Below are 5,512 nucleotides of genomic sequence, written 5' to 3'. Positions count from 1 at the left end.
TTTTATTATTTTTTTTTTTTTTACTTTTATCATCTCATAGGCGTTGATGACCAGAGGGGTTTACGCCTTTAAGCAACAATCAACAACAACAACAACAAATATAAATACATTTGTCTTCTCAAATAACTAAATTCCAATCAAAATAATGTAAATTTAATTCAATTAAACTCTAATACTAATTACAAATTATTCTCAAAGTAATTATATTTATAAATATGATGTTAACATTATTTGAAAAGAAAACCCTAAACGCTAATCTGTTATGTGTGCCTTATCTAAATAATTTTTTTAATGGTTAAATAGTATTAGAAAGTGATATATGACGTTTTTAATGACATGAAAACATTAATCTGAAAGAGAAAAACCTCGAAAATAAAATTAACTAATCGGATATGGTTTGAATATTCCAAAACCAAAGCCTTGAGTGTCTGAAATGGCGGTATTTTGGAAACTCAAAGCTTTGAATCTCTTCTTCCAATCAAGCCCGGAACTGGAGGGGTGGGTGGAAGGAAGGGGACAAAGTGGAAACGCCTAAGGCAGCAGAATTCAGAATAGACAGTTTTTAAGTTACCGTCTCCTTAAAACTAGTTAACTTTATCGAGATGAAGTATAAAAAATGTTCACCATTTTTCATTTTGGAATTTTTTCTCCGACATCTACCATTAGAAATTTTATAACAAGATTTCCAGTTGTTTGTGTACTCACTCAGTCACCCATACTGGATCTACATGGGCCAACCTATATATTTAAAACTACCGACAACACTACGTTTAATAATTCCCGAGATATAGCTTTTTAAAAAGCAACATTTCATAATAAGTGCACTGAAAAGTCAGAAGTTAGATTTATTTTGAGAAATCTATATCTCAAAAACCATTCGACGTACATATATCTATTAGCACTCAAAGTTAGTTTAATGTACTATAAAGTAGTTTATACCGTTTATTATCCGTAGAGTAGTAGTTTTTATTATATTTGCTAATATAAATTCACAAAATGTTAATTTATAGTTGTTCGGATAAAATTTTTAATTTTTGAAAAATATATCTCAGGAACCATAAGACGTACATAAGTCTGCCAGCACTCAAAATAAAGAAAATTTAACTTACTATAAAGTAGTACATTACACTTATCTTCGTAGGGGTGGTAGTTTTTATGATATTCGCATATGAATATAGATTCTGCACACGGCTCCCATAGCAAAGCGTATTGAAGACTGGATCCTACGGTCAGACACGAGCTCCGACCACCGGGTCATAGCCTTCAGTGTGGTGGAGGAGGAAAGCGGTGCCCCAGAAGTAGAAAAGGGCTTTGTGACCCGAGCATCGAACTGGAGAGCGTTTTCCAGTGAATTGGAGGGAATACTAGCTGACAGAGAATGGGAGGAGATGACCCCAATAGATGAGGAGCCCGAGATTGACCGCAGAGTGGCAATGCTTACGGGCGCCATCACTGAAGCGGGGAGTATTACCCTCCATCGCCGAAGGGCGAGGGTACGTCCGGTCCCATGGTGGACGCCGGCTCTAACGCAGTTAAAAAAATAATACTACAGAGCCAGGCGTAGGTACGAGGAGTGTAGAAACGACGAGAGGAGGCCTGTACTCCGAGAAGAATCTAAGCATAAGTATAGGGTATACCGAAACGGAGTGCGTTGTCAGAAGAAGAAATCCTGGGACGAATTTATCGTAGAGGAATCAGAAAAGAATCCCTGGGGTATTCCGTACAGGGTGGCACTGGGAAAGGTTAAGCCGTTACAAGTGATGGCGGCTATTAGAGTGAGAGGTGCCCAGCCAACCACCTTGGAGGAGGCTGCCAAGAAGTATATAGATTATACATGCCCTAGGAATGATCCGTCCCGGGATAGTGCAGATGATGGAATGCGTCTAACCGCTTATACCCATCAGGTACCGACCTATGTCTACCATGGGATATGTGGGACCTTCGTCTTCCGTGGACAGTCAAAGGATAGGAAGGACTCCAGAACTAGATAGCATAGATGCTGCGATCCTCAAGAACAGTGCCCCTTATATCGAGGAAGAGCTATTGGATATATTCAATGAGTGCCTGGATAGGGTACTTTCCAAACAAGTGGAGGATCGCAGACTTGAGATTGGTCTACAAGGGAGGTGGTAAGGATAAGGAAACGCCTAAATCCTATCGACCAACATGCCTCCTTCCAGTAGCTAGTAAGGTCCTGGAGCACATGATCGTCCACAGCCTTATGCCAATCCTAAGTGCCGCAAGTCATCCACGACAGTTCGGCTCGACCCGTAGCAGGGGAACTACGGAGGCGCTGCTGAGAGTGCTTAGGGACATGGAGGAGAGGGCGGAGAAATATGTCTTATTGATAATGTTTGACATCTCTTCCGCCTTCGACAGCGTTTGGTGGCCCCGCGTAATTCAGCGGTTGCAAGAGCTCGACACCCCCAGTAATCTATACTCCCTCGTAGGTAGTTACCTCAATAACAGGAGTGTCATGATGAGGGGTAACTACTACGTGGTCGAGAGAAAAATCGAAAGAGGATGTCCGCAGGGTTCGGTCCTAGGACCACCTCTGTGGAAGCTAGTATTCGATGAGTTGCTGGGGGAACTAGAGGACAAGCGGTTCCTTGCCACGGCTTACGTAGACGACCTGGCAGTCATCGTGGTCAAGAACAGCAGATCCAGACTAAAGACAGAAGCGGAGAGCTGTGCCAGTCTTGTAGGAGAGTGGTGCGTGAAGAGGAAGTTGAGTATGGCAGCCAAGACTCAGGCCATACTCATAAGAGGCTCCATGGGCAGGGCTCGTCCTATCAACCGATATCCAAGGAGAGAGGGTGAGACCGGGTGACGAGGTGACATATCTTGTTGTGCGGATAAGAAGAAGATTCGATGCCACTTCTCACCTGGTGTATCTAAAGGACAGGGTGACCCTGTCCCTCAATGGATTAAGTAGGATAGGGGGTGCATTTTGGGGCCTCAGATACCCTGCAACGATGACCATATATAAAGGTGTGATCTTGGGAATTCTGAGGTACGCAACCCCTGCGTGGAGCCGAAACCTCACGCAGACACAGAAGAGAAGGACACAGAAGCTGGCCACCGTACAGAGACTGGTTCTGCTGAGGGTCACGAAGACATACAGAACGGCGTCACATGAGGTGGTGCAGGTTCTGGCCAGAGCGATGCCCCTGGACCTCATCCTCAGGGAGGATGTCCTTAAATATGAAGTTAAGAGGCAGGGACTAGAAGCACTGCCGGAGGAGTTCCGAGAGAGGGTCGGTGAGACTCCAAACTCATTTCACGATGGGAAGGACTTGACCGCCCAACATCGGCGAGCCATCAGAAGATGAGGAAGCTGACCCAGACTGAGACCAGGAGGCTGGACCAGCCTGGTAACTACAGGAGGCACCCAGACGGATGAAGTGGACAAGGTGCAGCTTCATCAGTAAGGCGCTAAACCTAGCGCTGGGCTGCACCACAGTAAAAAAAAATTAATAATTGAATAATTAATAAAAGAATTTTAAAAAAACGGTACAATAACCTTCGCATAATTATTAGTTATTCGTTACATTAGAAATTTAAGTACATCTGAAAATGAATAATGACTTTAAAACTGTTTTAATGAGCAAAAACCTACAGGTATCAAGGTATATATTAAATAAATAATACTTCTGTTTAAATTAATAAACATAAAAGTACCAGTAATGATAATTAATTAAAATAACTAGAAATCTTATTATTAAAGTTAATATAAATATATGGAGTTTAAGTATTCTCATACATCTGCAAATAAATAACCATTGTTAAACTACTTTAATATAACACAAAATTTTATCTACAATATTCAAGGCATACATGTGTATGTACATGTGACGTACAATCAATTTTTTAATAGATAATACTGCCTTTTAAATTAAACAATACATATTATTAAAATTTCTCTATTTAGTTATATATAAAATAAATTTATTTATTTCAATTTACCACCTGTTTACGTGTTAAAGTTACTTTAAACTTTGGACTCGACATGTCCGTGCAGGTCGAACAATTTACGTCTCCAGTCTGTTCGCAGCTCTGTACCGAAGCACTTAAATAGTTATTCTTTATAACAAACGTTTAACACTTCTACAACTTATTTAAGATGTTTCAAATGTTAAGAGCTTACAATGTTCAAGGTATGTATATATACAATTTTTAAATTAATATTAATGCCTTTGTCTAACCAAAGCTCTCTACCGGTCCCTATAATAATAATTGTAATGGTTTTTCGTTACTTCAGACATTAACTGCATCTATAAATGAATACAGATTTTTGAAATTTATAAATATGATACAATAGTGTTTCTAAAATATTACATAAACTCGCTAAATTTGTAAATTATATCTGCTCATTTGAAATCTGCGTATTTACTTAGAGGATGTACAGAAAGTTTAACAGTTATCCTATTTTGTTTGAAAATAAATAAATTTATTTATTTAAACATACCCCACTACTTTGAACTTTGGACCCTACAGGTCCGTGCAGGTCGAACGCAGTTCGTTTCCAGCTCTGTACGGATCCAGTTCGCAATAATTATTTGCTATAACCAACGTTTAATACTTCTACAAGTTACTTGAGATGTTTAAAATATTAACTACGTAGAATGTTTAAGGTATATTTTATTTTTATTAGTAAATTATAATTCCTTTGTCTCAGCCCAGATCTCTGATGGAACACTTCGTATTAATTATTACTAGTATTCGTTAAATTAGAAGTTGAAATCTATGAAAAAAATAATAATGGTTTTTAAAACTTATAAATTTAACGCGAAAGTTTTTCTAAAATATTTATAATGATTACGAAATATTTATGACCAGCTCTGCACCGATACAGTTTCCAATAATTATTTGTTATAATAGTCCTACAAATTACCTAAAAATTTTCAATTTTCATTACTTAAAATCTGTTAGTTACCTATATATTACATTTAAAAAAAAAAAAATTTGATCCTTTTTATCAACTTTATTCTTTTCAAAACCTACCAACGTTTCGACCCTCAGGTCATTTTCAAGAATACCTTTACTTTGTTGTCATTTTCTCTTTTAAAATTCTTAAAAGTGCCCGCTAATTGCCTTTGTCCCATCTATAACTTCTTCTATATAACTCTTTCTTAAATTTAAAACTTGTATTAACCACTTCTCTTCTTTCTTTCTTTAAATTTGCAAACTTTAAACAGAACCTGATTCTGAGCTTTGTAATGTTTATTATTGTAATTCGTTAAATCATAAAGTTTTACTAATGAACAACGATTTTTTTAATTATTTGAATGTAATGTAAAAGTTTTTCTACAATATTTAAAGTACATATACTTATACTAAATTCTTAAATAAAGTATACTGCCGTTTAAATTAACCAATTTTCAATTTATACTTATGGACTGACTAGATGTGGATATATTTTTAAAATATATAAATATCTTTATTTCACTGAACTAATTTTTGTCTTTTCAATTGAAAAAAGAAATAGATTCTACGGTATTAGATTATATTT

The 5,512-nt window shown here is 37.2% G+C and overlaps 1 protein-coding gene and 1 long non-coding RNA gene across 2 annotated transcripts in view; one reads left to right on the top strand and one right to left on the bottom strand.

Annotated features, from left to right (window-relative positions):
* The window catches only part of LOC106679896 (RYamide receptor), a 126,162-nt gene that overhangs the window by 102,714 nt on the left and 17,936 nt on the right, over nt 1–5,512 (bottom strand). The window lies entirely within an intron of this gene.
* The window catches only part of LOC106679895 (uncharacterized), a 5,805-nt gene continuing 4,205 nt past the window's right edge, over nt 3,913–5,512 (top strand). The window contains exon 1 of the long non-coding RNA XR_001343039.2: nt 3,913–4,157. This is a non-coding gene — a long non-coding RNA (uncharacterized lncRNA). The remainder of the gene's footprint in view (nt 4,158–5,512) is intronic.

Source organism: Halyomorpha halys, unplaced genomic scaffold (genome assembly GCF_000696795.3).
Source record: "Halyomorpha halys isolate HHAL.00 unplaced genomic scaffold, Hhal_1.1 Scaffold230.1, whole genome shotgun sequence".
Classification (NCBI taxonomy): Eukaryota; Metazoa; Arthropoda; class Insecta; order Hemiptera; family Pentatomidae; genus Halyomorpha; species Halyomorpha halys.
Note: the sequence above shows the minus strand (reverse complement) of the source record. Positions and strands in the feature narration are given on the sequence as shown.